Source organism: Amblyomma americanum, chromosome 7 (genome assembly GCF_052857255.1).
Source record: "Amblyomma americanum isolate KBUSLIRL-KWMA chromosome 7, ASM5285725v1, whole genome shotgun sequence".
Lineage (NCBI taxonomy): Eukaryota > Metazoa > Arthropoda > Arachnida > Ixodida > Ixodidae > Amblyomma > Amblyomma americanum.
The window spans coordinates 31,190,476-31,204,107 of NC_135503.1; the positions used below are offsets into that span (position 1 = coordinate 31,190,476).

General features: G+C 53.0%; 1 protein-coding gene across 1 annotated transcript in view; it reads left to right on the plus strand.

Moving 5' to 3' along the window:
* The window catches only part of PlexA (plexin A), a 320,585-nt gene that overhangs the window by 122,373 nt on the left and 184,580 nt on the right, over positions 1–13,632 (plus strand). The window contains exon 4 of the mRNA XM_077631663.1: positions 7,855–7,948. The gene's annotated coding sequence lies outside the window, so the exon portion shown is untranslated. The remainder of the gene's footprint in view (positions 1–7,854; positions 7,949–13,632) is intronic.

The following is a 13,632-nucleotide window of genomic DNA, read 5'->3' on the forward strand; positions in this document are numbered from 1 at the left end:
AACAACATAGAAAAGGCCAGTTAGTCGTTCCCGAGAAGTTTAGCTCAAGTGTACGAAAAATCCGTTTTGGGGGCTAACAAAGTCGAGGTCCACTTCCCGCTAGGCTCTATAGAGCAGTTGCTATGCAAGGCTGGGCTAATCGCCTGAGGGTTAGCATGTCGGCGTAAAAGTTACGTGTGATGTTGCGGATCTCAAGAGTAACGAGGGGCTCTTCTTGTTTGAACTCCGAGCTGCTAAGAAACGCACGGCTTTCCGTTCTAGCCTTGAGGTTGCGATCATGTGGGTGTTAACCCGTAATGAGTTTCTCGTTGAAACTCTACCCGCTCGTTTAGGTTTATGGGTGTTTAACGTCCCAAAGCGACTAAGGCTATGGGGACGCCGGAGTGAAGGGCTCCGCAAATTTCGACCACCTGGGGTTCTTTAACGTGCACTGACATCGCACAGTGCACGGGCGTCTAGAATTTCGCCTCCATCTACCCCGCTCGTCTTCGTGCGGTTTCTTCAAAGGGACACCGAGGGAACTCCATCCGTCTATTGTTAGCAGTAAAAAAAGATTGTTCATTGGCTCTTTCTGGGCATGCTGCGTTTGTCCGACAGCAGAATGCGCATTTGTCGGCGAGGAAATTGTATTTAAAATAATTTCCCGCCAGTCGATTCCAAGTCGTGACAACCTTGCGGAAGAGGGCTAGTTGCTATCGTTCTCGAGTGAATATGGCCGTGTAATGGCCTCTAGGGTACGTGCACAAAAATCGGTGTCGACGCACGAATTTTACTTGGAAATCGGCCTCTATAGTAGCGACACCTGTATTTAGTTTTTCTTTTGTCTTTTCTAGATTATAAATCATAACAAGTCCGTTTTCGTTGAGAGTGTGGTCTCTGTGTGCTTAGAAAAAAGGTTCCGTATATCGACACAGGCCGACTTGTATTTGACATCAGTGTCCCTTTAAAGGGCAACTGCATCACTTTTTGGTAATTTCGCAATATTCATGAACTCAAATCTGTAGTGGTTATAGGTGAAGCATGCCAAGTGTTTTCGCCCTAGCTTTTAAAATAGTGACGTAATCGACGATTGAATTTTCCGCTTCTCAAAGCACCGGAGGAGTGTAGGGAAGTTCATTTTGTCGTCACGGAAGGTGTGATTTGAAATTACCGCCTCAAGGGAGGGGCGCATTTTCTGGTTAGTTACCGTAACTAACAAGGGAGGGCGCCACAGAGACTGCTTGCGCGCGCGCGTGGGACGTAGCTTACAGCATCTCTCTCTGGCTGGGATCGTCGGCGCGAGCGGACGTGTCGCTCGTGGCTCCGCTCTTCGCCAGCGGGGCGAGGAAGTGGCGGGGAGACTGGCTCCCGTATCTCGACTCGTCCTGCCTCGGAGTATATCCCTTGCCCTAGCGCGTGCGAACATTCGCTCGTAACCTTGCTGGTGAGTCGGATGACCTCGAATCATTCGCGTATTTTGTTGCTAGCTGGCTTTATTGTTGTTGAAGAAATAAATGCCTGTTTGTGTCAGCCAATGTGTCGTTCCTTTGTTCTCTCAGAGCAAGGCCCGCCGTGGTCGGCGTGCGCTCGGTAGCGTACGCGATCACGGGGTGGGGTCCGGCGGTTTTGAACTATGGCAGCTGCGATTAAGCGGGGAGAACGTATTTATCTCCCCAATTCAACCCCACAGCAGTTGCGCCCACATACGTCGGCAGGAAGTTATTTGGTTGTACCATTCCCCAAACTGGGACCTGTGGCCGCCGACTGTCGCACCACCTGTGGTATTCCGCCCAACCGTTCGAGGCTGTTTAAAACGGGGACATAGTGGACAAAGAAAAGTTGCTGGGCGCGACCAGCAGATGGCTGTGCAGCTCTTAGGTGGCGCCTCATTCTGCGCGCCTCCGTAATCTGGCCTCCGGGTATGCGCCAGTTTTGGTGTCGAGCGTCTTGTCCAGCACGAGTGTTGCTTGCTGCGCTGTTGTTGCAGCTGGTTCTTGAAAAGCCTGCACTGCGCTAAGCGGCCCGCGCCCTGAAATCCTCCGCAGAGCTCGCATTTGATTGTAGGCCCCACCTGTAACGTCGCATATTTTCGACGGTGTGATGGCGAGTCGGCACAAAAGCGTGAAAATAACATTAGTAAGGTAACTGCAGTAGTCTCTGTCATAAGTGGTTTCATAAATGGGCGAATGGCGAACAAAACAGAAACCGCCATTTTTCTTTTTCCCTGGAGGGCGCCTGGCAGCCGGTTTGTGAAACGATGCGCCCGCCTACGAAGGCACCGGGACATTCAGAGCAACGTCACACTGGTGGTTTGTTCTCGCGGATGGAGGGATAATATTTCCGTTTTTTTTTAGTTTTCCAACTCCGGCAGGTGTCCAAAGATATATGAGACAGATACTGCGCCATTTCCTTTCCCCCCCAAAAAAACAATTATTATTAACTCCGGCGAGCGTGATTCGTGTGCGTTCACAAAATGCCGCCCCGCCCTGAGGCTACTGGCCGGGTATCGTCGTGGCTGACGCGGGGCCATTATGGCTTTTCTTCCTCTATCTCTTTCTGACGAGTCCGGGTAAGTAACGCCGTCGAAACGCGGAATTGCGTGTAGTCTCTGCGCTTTGTGTACGTGAATGCGTAATCAGCCTCCGTTTCGGGGTGACTGAGATGATTGTTAATATCGTTTTTGGTGGACTTAGGCAGGCCGCACCGGGTATTATACCCGTTGCGCTTGTTGTGACCGTGTCTGATTTGCGAGGCCGTTCGTCAGCGCTGTCTTCCCCGCGTTTTCTGGGGATGAACGAAGAGGTTGAGCGCCTTGACTGCTAGAAATAGGCCTCGAATAACGCGCTTGTCTTGCGCACTGTGTATGTGAGGAGGTGGACGAATAGTGAGCTCTTTCGCACATATCACGGGGTGTGTGTTTGTGGTGGGCGGGGGGGGGGGGGGTCGTTACGTATAGGCAAAGAGCTTGAAATGGCGGCGCCGTTCGCCCGAGGCCCGTGCGTGCGATGGATGCGTGGCATTTATTCGACCGTGCTCTGGTATAGCTGGCGCGCTCCGCTCGCACGCATTTCCACGGGACTCCCTTCTTTGTGTGGAGGACCGTGTGCGTGTGTGCAGTAAGTGCATGCGACTGGCCTTTCTTCACGGCGACGGTTCTGTTTGTATTTTTTTCTTTTTGTTTATATGGTGTTTCAGTCTCGGCGGGTTCTGCACGGCAGGGAGATATTTCTGCGACCTTTGCACTTTTTTCAAACGCGGCCGTTACCACCACAGACGTTGGTGCGGCGGCTTCGTGCTCGCGTGGAGCGCATTTTCTCAAAGGAGCCAGGGACTCTCCGCGTTCGAAATGGCGCTCCACGATGCATTCTTTCTTCTCCGTCCATATAACGTGCGCGCCGAAGAAAGAAAAAAGAAAGCTAGAAAAAGCGACGGAGAGAAAAAGCGCATAGCGACGAGCCTTTGCGTCTCAACTATACCCTTTCTTTCGGTGTATTTTCTTTTCTCTGTGTTTTGTTTTTCCAGTTCTCGTGCGTCTCTCTCTCTCTCTCTCTCTCTCTCTCTCTCTCTCCATTCGACCAGTGACCGTTCGTTCGGACGATTATGCGAACGGCTGGCAGCGTACTCTTTTCTTTTCCCCCTTCGTTTGACATTCGGCGGAAACGCTCTAGACCTTGGAGCCGGCGGCGGCGGAGTGGCCCGATATTTTTTCCTCTCCCCGAGGTGTATTCTGTCGGGAATCGAGCGTCGCTGATGGTTTGTAACCTCTGGCGCCTTCGCCCTTTCCCGTAACGGCGGTGCCGTGGAGAACGATCCCCCCCCCCCCCCCCCCCCCCCCCTTCAATGGCAGCGCCGGGCTACTTGCGTTTGTGATACGCGCACTCCTTGTGTGCTCAGTAGGCCGTCGGGTTTAAAGAGAATGCGTGCGTGACCGGTTCCGAAGTAATGAACTTTTTGTGTTTTTGTTTTGCTGGTTTGGCAGGTCAAGTTTAGACGAGAAATATCGCTTCCCTATAGTCTCCGTAACATCGGTGCTGTTCGGTTTCCTCAGCCATTTGCGTCCGTAAAATTTCCAGAACTCCGCGCGGCCGACGCCAGCCGCGATGGAAACGACTTGTTCTGCCGTATAACAGAAGGTAGTGCCTGTAATGGTTATCGTTCTTCGCTGCTTGGCAGTTAAATGGCGAACGCTTAAGGGGACCCAATTATTTCTCTTAGTAAAAAAAAATATTTTATAGCTCTCTCTGGGTATGTCAACGTTTGTGCGCCAGCAAAGACGCATTTATGGCTGATAAATTTGAATTCAAAAGTTTTCGGGCCACCTGTTCCAAACCGTTTCCCAAACCTGTTTCCGAAAAGGACTAGCTGTAACCGTTTTGCATTGAATGACGACATAGTCTTGTCTGTGGGATCCGCGCTGGAAAAAAAAAGGGGGGGGGGGGGGGAACCAGTGCCAACGCACCCATTTTAGTTGCAAAATCGGCCGGGGACGGCAGCACCTGTTTCTTTTTTTTTTTGCTGCTTTTTACCTTATAAAGTTCCGTTCTCGGTGAAGGTGTTTCCTGCAATTGGCATGTGATGGAGGTACCCTATGGATAGTGGCCAACTTTAATTCATTCTCAGTGTTTCCTTAAGACTTAATCAACAATGTGAGCGCCCTTCCAGTCGTCAGTTTGATTTTGATTATTTGAACGGAACGAATGGGGAATGCGCATTTTGATGTATTCATACGCGAACGACTGCTCCTTTATTTGTAGCTCAAAATTTAACCACAGTTGGGCGATATTCTCTGCAAGGCAGTCTCGAGAAGCAGTGTGCTTGATTTAAGCACAGCGCCACTGAAGGCAACGAGTGACATACCGCGTTGCGATACCCGGGCTATGCGGAGCCTCGATACAATGCGGGGGCTTCTAAGGGGAGGGGGAATCGGCGAGAAGTCATTCGTGTAGTTTTGCGCGCAGAGTTTTGCGTGTGTATCTGTCATTAAAAAAAAGAAAAGTCTCCGTCGGTGTTGTTAAAAGACGTCTTTAGCATACAATGCCACTGCACGTGCTCAGGAGGGGTCCGGTAAACCAGTATACGTCTACGCTGGTACGTCTCCGGTATGCTAAAAACGTCTAAAATGGACGACCGAGAAAGGCGAGTTCCGTTCTCGCGGAAGGCCTGCGTGGCCGGCGGACCGACGACAGCTGTGAATGAGTTGCTTCACACGGGCGGAAATCTCATTGCCGCGCGTGTGCTGTCAGCTGCCACGCGATAGCCCCGGTGGCTGCTATAGCTGTGCCCTTTCGCGCGCCGTCGTTCGCGCTGGCAGCCCACGCCGCCACGCATTACGTGTCTGTGCGCGCGCACCCGTCGACGTTTGCGCTGCTTTACGGCTCTTCCGCGTCCCGCTGACCTCTGCGGCGGCGTTTCTCCTGGGGTTCATATACGTGGCAGAAACGCCGCCGCGCGCCTTTGTTGTCTGGTTCCGTGCTTTTTCTTTTTTTCTTTGCGGTCGTGCTTTGGCATCGCCCTGCGAAGTATACGATGTGTGCGCAGCGCGTGTTGCCGTATATAGTAGTAGTCTTCCGCGTTGTATCGTAACTTTTTTTCTTTTTTCTTTCTCCCCGAAGATTGGAGCGGCCCTGTATGTGCATATACGCCTATAAGGTCCGGTCGGCGGTGATCGTGCGGCGAATAAGGGCGTCCCCTGTCTTTTTCGGCCCGCCGCCACCGACAATGGGCGCGCACTCTGACGCGCGTCGCCTTTCGGCGCCGCTGCTCATATGTAGCGGAGGCTGCGGTGATGAACGGCTCACCCTGCCCCAGTGGGTCGCGCCTCTCGCCGAGATGTAGTACGTCGAAAGGAGCGCGCGCTTGCGGCGAATGGGCGATCACCCCGGCGATAACCCGCCACGCGGGGCCGTTTTTGCGCCCCGAACGGCGGCTTCGTGAGGCCTTTGTGTGGCGCCCCGTCGGAGGAAGCGTAGAGCACCGTGCGTGTTTGCTTCGGCCGCTGGGCTAAAGGCCGATTCGACCGACTGAACAAAGGTCGTGAGTGGCGAGACAAATAGAGCGCTCGTGCCATCCTCCGCGGCTGTGGCGAGCGTGACGGTCTCGCTGTAAGACAGCCTTAGTAGCTGTCAGACGCTGTATGCGGTTAGTCTTCCCTAATGTGCGTTTAACTGCAGTGTGAACGGGAACAGCTGCAGTTTGATTGCAGCAGCGAACCTGGCGACTTCTGCATTGAACTTGAAACTGTCGTTTGGTAGCATAGATGCAGAGTTCATATTATATCGTATAGCAGAATTGAAGAGAAGAAATGCCCCTTTATTGCTCCTCAGTGCTCCTCAGTGGGAGCAAGAAGGGGGCAGACTCTTCGTCGTGCATTTATCTGCGTTTTAGTCCCCCCCCCCCCCCCCCCCCCCCCAAGACAAACTGTATGCCTGCGTTGCCTAAATAAAACACTTTGACGCGTCACAGACAGAGAACTGGTAACCGATGACCGATGGTCTGTTGGGGTAACAGAGTGGATTCCATGTTCGGCTGGTTGCGCACCAACACGCACTGGCCTTTACCGACATTGCGTGCTACTTTGGTGCCTCCATTGTCTACGCCTTGATGTTATTTTGGCGACCGTACCGAGCCTTGCCTGTGGTGACAAGGCTTATTACGGGTCTGAGCTGTTTTCATTGAAACTTGCGCTCCTTCGCGCGCGAAAGGCACTTTCAGAGGCTGTAAAAGGCGTTAAAGATAAAAGTGGCAGTGGCTTAGCTCGGCTATGCCAGGATATATGTAGCGAAAGCAAGTGTGAAACTCCCCGGTTGGCCTTGTTCACATATTCCACAACGTATGAAGCACAGGCATAAACGTCCAGTGTGACCTGTAGGTCCATGTTTGATTTCAGCACCGAGGCTATCCAAGGATTGAAAGGGTCGCGTCACTCTTACGCCTATTCTCTAGGCTAACGGCACGTTGTTCTTCGGCTTCTTGAGCCGGCCGCTGAAGTCTCTTGGTCGCATTCCATCGTTCATCACGGGCCGTCTTCAGTGAAGCAGGACTCGGGTCTCTCCTCCGGCTGCTGTCGCTGCTGCTAGCGGTCGAGACACCGGACGTTAAACGTGCCTGCCTCGCGGCGGCATATTCCCGGCGGCGTTTAGCCAGCCGTTCGGCGCGCTGTTCGTCTATTTCCTGGGCGATTCGTTTCCTCTTCATCTCGTTCCGCTGTCGATTCCAGGCCTCCTCCAGCTTATCAGAATTGTCGCCGTCCATACTGTCGCCTCAACTGTGGTTCCGGCGCACGCCAGCTCTCCTTTTCAATCCTGTGACATCTTATCACGCATGCGACGCAGCTGTCGAAGCGAGCGGAGGCGAGCGCAACGACGAGGAACGCGGTGTCATGTCCTACCAAACGGCGGCGCGGTGAGACGTCATGCCAGATGGCGCGGCGAGCGCGCGAAGCACAGTAACCTTCCGCGGCGAGGCGCGCGCTGTGACGTCACGCGCCTCGATGGAGTACCGCCACAGCGAAATCGCGAGTTTGCGGCCAATAAACCTTTCGCTTTAAAACCGCACAGCAACGAATCGCTCATGTGCGGCTCCGCAGTACTGATCCCTTCGTAGCCGCCTGGCCGTGTAGTTCCGCGCTCACTTCACGGGCCCCCCTGCCGGATGCCCCCACTCTTGTGTCCTGGTTCCTTTGTTCGCTGCTCGTCCCCGAGTGATGCGCACGGGCGTGTTCGATTGCTACCCGATTCTGATCTATTTTGTCTTCTGAGGGGGGTGGGGAGTGCGCTTACGCGGTTTCGCTGCCTTTTCTTTCCACGTGTGCCGTGCTTTCCACAACGCTCATTGTAATGACTCCCCCCTTTCTCTTTTTTTTTCTTTTTGGCACAGAGGAGAGGATCTTCTTCGGAAAAAGCTGCTGCGCAACACTCGCCGCGGGAGGGGAGAGAGAGAGAGAGCGGCGCGCACACACCCACGCACACAGGTAAGCCGAGAACGCACCTGCGTCACTGTCTCCTCCGTTTACGACTGCTGGCGGATGTCTCTCTGTCCGCGTTGTCATCCTCGCTACCGCTCGCCGAGAGCGCAGATAGGCGAGCGCTGTCGTAACAGCGTCACAAGAGTTTCGCGGTGCTGACTGATATCGCAATCGTCTCTCGCTCACCGTTCGGCAGAGCCCACGAAACGGAGACGAGAAGCGGTGAAAGCGAGACGCGCCGGTATTGTTTTGGAGGGGGAGAGCCTGACGCGCTGTTCGCGCGACGGCCGGCGTTTTGTCTTCGGCGGAAGAGCTCGCGTTTTGTGTGTCGTCTTCGGGCTTGTCGGCGTCTGTCTTCTTTGGCTTCTTGGCTTATAAAAATGGCCTATAGACAGTCTGTAGACTTCTTATAGACTCTATTGCCTTCCTATATATATTTATTTTTGTCTATTCATAGTCTATAGACTGTCTACAGACAAAAGTCTAATAAAAAGTATGGCCATAAATCTATAGATTGTCTATAGGATTTGTATTGCCTAGAGACTGTTCCCTAGGGTTTGTCTATAGCCAGTCTGTACACGTTATAGACATAAGTCTATGGACAGTCTATAGACTAAGAATTTTTTTGCAAGGGGTGGTCTCCCCGAAGTCTTTCTTCAGAATGCTGTAGGCAGTGTTGACAGCTTCGCTTTAGCGCTGTCTTCCCTTAATTTCACACATTTCTTGCGTAGGTGGCTTTCGGGGTACACTTCACGGCATAGACAATAGGGCTGGCTCCACTGGTCGAAATGGCGAAACGGAAAGAAATGTGTTAGCTACAATGATTGTTTGCGAAGTGGAAGCCTCAACGCTTTTACAGGGAAGTACTCGCCGACGGGGTTGTGCGAAATGTGACGCAGAAAAAGAAAAATGTAGGTAGGGTACTCTGTCTTAACGACGATTTCCGGCCCCCCCGAAATGTAAAGAAAAAAAATGTAGGCCAAGTCTCGGCTGCGTACGCGGCAGTGGTGCGGCAGTTTGGGCCGCAACTGTAGAAAATAATTGACGCCACATAACTGAAAGCGTACGCGGAACGCTCTTTCTGGTATCCAGTTTACAGACGCTGGCCCGAATTCAGAGCGCGCGCATGTTGTCATATCAACCTGTAGTGCAGTTCGTACTGGCACTGCCGACAGTGAGTGGCCTGTTACGATGGCAGGCTACACCTCCTTCGCTTAGTGCATTCCTCTTTGCAGCAGAACGCAGTGATAAAAGTAAATAAAAATAAGGCGACGGGCTTTGGTCGTTACGCTGACTTGTCCTTGAGCTCGGTTCCCATCCGGGCTCCTCCTTCCTACTTACTGCGCGGCCGCATCGTGTAATAGCGCCTGGCATCGCTCTGTTGATGGAAACAAGGGGCGCAATTTGCATGCGCTAGGCCCGAAGGCAGCGTGTGTGGCTACCAGCTAGTTCCGTGCATTGCCGGTCCGTCCCTGCACTGCGTTGAATTGTGTCTGCAATTCGGACGTGCGCGGATCGAAAGCAGCAGTGGGCTCTCGCCAATTCTACGCGCAGTGCTGGCTCGTGTCCTGCCACTGCACGGAATTGTCGCCGTCGCACTGATTGTGCGCCAGCGACGTGTCGCTGTTCGCTTGTATCTGACGATCCTTGTGCGGCTGCCTTAATTGAGCAGCGAATACGCATTTCCTAGGCAGTTTCTGTCTGTCTCGCCTTTCTGGTGTGCGGATTCTGGGACGCAAAGGAAAAAAAAAAGAGGAAAAAAGTACTACGCCAGGCTTCTTGTCTACGAAGGAAAGAACGCTTGCATAACTGATCGCGGACTTTTCATTGTTTAGCGTTCTATTTTCTCCTGCCTATTCTGCTCGGGGCTTAATAGCGCACATGGCAAAGCGAGACTGTCCCCCCCCCCCATCCCCCATCCCCTCCGGTTCTGAGGGCGCCGACACAAAGCTTTTTCTCGACCCGCTTGTTTCCCCCTTACGCTTCGGAGGACATCTCGACGTCAAGGTGGCCGCTGCTTTTTTTATTTCTATTTCCGTTCCTTTTTTTGTCTACGTCGAGTGCAGCGCTGGTCTCCTGAAGCGTAGTCTTTGTAATGAGGCTCTCCACGTCTGCCGAACGGGGCGTGTGGCCTTTTTGCTCAGCTACGTTTTTTGTTTTTTTTTAAAGACCCTTTTGAGGTGGTATAGTTGTATTACGGGGAAAGCAATGAAGCCCGACACACTGGGCGGCCGAACAGCATATCGCGTGATAAGTTGCGCGCAGTCGAACTATAGAGACGTAAGCATATTTAAGGGCGCTGTACTCGGATTTCAGCCTGCATTGGTTTACTGAGGAACATGTACTCCGACCCTTGGAACCCGTAGTCGGTCGAAGTCGCGTTTCGGCGCCTCCTGTTTTCGAATCATTGGTAACAGAGCTAATATTGGACCCCTATATACTTGCTCACCTGGCCCCTAGTCTTTGTTCCAGTGGATACAGTGGTTCACTGCGCTGAACCACGCCTGTCCTGCCGTTGTCGTGATTTTTTTTTTCGTGTGAGGTAGATGTCATATGAACCTGCAGTGTCATGCGATTGTGTCACGCGAAGCCTGTGAAGCTTCCGATGGCCTTTAGGGTCATGGTTGAGGGTTCCGTGACGTCATCCTTCTCTAACGCCTCTTAGCAAGTCGTAGCTTCAGACACTGCTTCAGATTATGACAAAACAGAGCGTATAGCAGCTGCGCCTGTCATTACACCGTTCGCCCCCTGAATTTCGGTTTTGAAGTAGCTGGGGTTCTATTCAGATCCACACTTTTGTGCATGGAGAAGTAAGCATTTCTGTTTCTATACGTATTCCCCTGACAGTAATCGCAGCGCCAGAGACCTTGGTTGTCTCCCTGTGGTGTTTGCGTTCTCTCTACTCCTTTCACACCGCCCTTTCGACTGCTGATCAGTCTGGGTGACAGGGTGACAGCGGGGTTGACTTACCCCTTTGACGCGTCGATAAGCGCAGTCGCTTGTTCACATGGTCTCGTTTAATAATAATAAAAAAGGGCGGGAATAATGCAGCCCGGTTACGGCGTCTTTTTTCCCTCCAGGCGACACTCCGAGCCATCAACCCTTAACTGATGAAGGCTTGGGGTTAGCATTTATTTGTGCGCAGGCTTTTTGCCTGGGACTATCTCATTTTCTGTTAGGTGCCTCCTGTGAAGGTGACCGTCTCTCACGCTTTCTTTCCAGCGGCGATAACGCTGTTTGCATTTGCCCACCGCTCTGGGCTTTTCGCTCCCCTATCGTTTTTTTTATCTGTATATTTTTGTCTTTATACCGTTGCATCCGCACCTCCCCATTCGGCCCGTTTTATTGACGTTTCATGCCGTGACCAAAACGGCCAGAAAAATCCCTAGTTTGATCACTTTCTTCCCTGCAGCAGTTTTAAAAATCGCTGTATTTTTCCCAGGTGATTTTATGCAATTGTCTCGTTAATACTTGCTTTTCGATCGTCTGTATTAATGAAAACCATCGTGCAGGAATTTCGCCAGGAACGTGCACGAAAAAGTTTTGCTATTTTTTTTCGTAATTCTTAAAATTCCAATTCCCTGGAGCATCGCGAGGGTACCCCTCAGGCCCAATCTTGCACAGAAAATTCCCTAAAAAAAGAAAAAAAAAGGAACACCATTGTTAACTGCCCTCAGCCTGAAGGCCACTTTGTCCTTTTCTGCGCTGAGAACGTGCCCATCCTCCTCCTCCTTCCCACAGATACTTTCCTGAGGTCCTCTCTTCTCATTGCTGCCCTTGCCCTGACTCTGCTGCCTGTAGAAGCTGCCGTCAAGAGAGTTGGCATAAAGAAGTGGTCAGCGCACTCCGCTCTCCAGGCTGCGTGTACTGTGATCGGTAGCGTGCTTCCCGCCCGGCGCCTCGGTCACCCTGCACCCTTACTCGCCGCCTAGGACTTGGACGAGCGTTCTGGGGTGAGCTCGAAGCCGTAGAGGGCATGCAGTGAGCTTTAACTACAACGTTCGTGCTTGCGGCTAAAGGGCACGTGAGGAGGACTGAGGGCACTTGCGTACTCCCCACACCCTCCCTTTAGCGATACGTTTATCACTCACTCACTCTTGCGTGGCGCAATTCTTCCCTTGTCTTCGTTTAGTGATCGTCCGTGTTTCTGTCATCATACGTTCTGTGTCGTTTCCGTATCCGCGCGCAGGTATCCGTTCACTTCGACGGTCGACGGCACGCAGACATGGTTGCTTTGCGTTTCTGCTATGGATGTGTCTTCTCTTTTTTTTTTCTCTCTCTTTCTCTTTTTACGTGTCTCCACTGTTCGAGAGCATTGCTGTTGAACTCTTCCTCTCAGTCGTAATGTCCGAGAGATGCCTGCACTAATTCGCCTTTTTTTCCCCCCGCTGTGGACTGTAGTATACTACCTTCAGGGAGGGAGGTTCAAGCCCAAGTGCGCGCAGCCTAAAAACTCAGCGGCCGCCATGTCGGCCTGCGCGCACTTCACTGGAAGCCTCCACCATTCGGCGCCTTTCGAGCTTTTGGCGGAGAGCGAGTGGCACTCCGTTTCATTACCGCACATTTGCGGGCGACGTCGTGAGTCGGCTCGGGGAGGGAAGGAGCGAAACGATTCCCCTCAACCTGGGCGAGGCGTTAATGGTCCTCCGAGGGTGTTGCCGCTTCAAGAGGACCGCGGAGGGAGGTAGTTGTGTGTGTGTATATATATGTCTACGCGGCCTTCCTTTCTAAACTGCATATGACCATCTCTCTCTCTCTCTCTGCCGTGCTCCGCACCCCTCTTTTCTGTCCCCCGCCCCCAAGTTCGTTGCCTTCATATTTTTGTCATCCTGCCTTTCACTATCGGCTGTGGCGTATGCGTGCGCTCAGTTGCCTGCCCTCCGCCGGACCATTTTGGTCGATCATTTTCACCGCTCGAGTTTCTCTCTTCCGCGTTTCGCTCACTCGTTTCTGAGAAGTGTCTCGACACGCTAGGTCTCGCTGCCGCCTCATGCAGTGGCGAGGGCGAGGCGTCCGTTTGAGGCGTCTGTTTTGATCCCGTGCCCGTACGCTCACTGCTCTTTTGGTCGCAGTAGCGTCTCGGGATGCCGCGTGTGCGAACGGTGAGGTGATAAAGAAAAATAAAAAAAGGCCCGTGTGCCGCCGAGCTAGCGGCCGTTTGACGCCTCCATCGTTGTGGTGGGCTTACTTTTTTTGTCTTTGTTCCCCTGTTTCTCACCGGTGGAGGAAGGGCGTCGGCGCGCGCCCACTTTTCATATCCACAGCCTCGGGGTTCATCCCATGCGCCCAACGGCACTTGTGACGTCGGGGTCGCGCTGTTCGAACAATTCTTCGGCGCCGGCAGTTGCCGCCATCCGTCGGAGGTAATGCGTGTGCGCGGCTCCAACAACGCGCCAGAGATGAAAGGAACTACTTTTTTCCTCGGCGCTGGCCGTATCGGCCCGTCCTGGACCCCCCCACCTTCCCTGCCGTAATACGGGCGTCCATCAGTGAAGAAAGGCTTTGCTTGCGCCGAAAGGGCTTCGAGTCGGGCACACTTGTGCGTGCGTGCGTGAGTGAGTGAGTGTGTGTGGTCCTCGTGCTCTTCGTTCGGGGCGACTTCGGCTCACTCGGGTCACGCCCACTCGCGTTCCTTCAAACGCCGCGGATGGACCTCTTCCGAAGCGCGCCTTTTGAATGGCGCGTCGCCG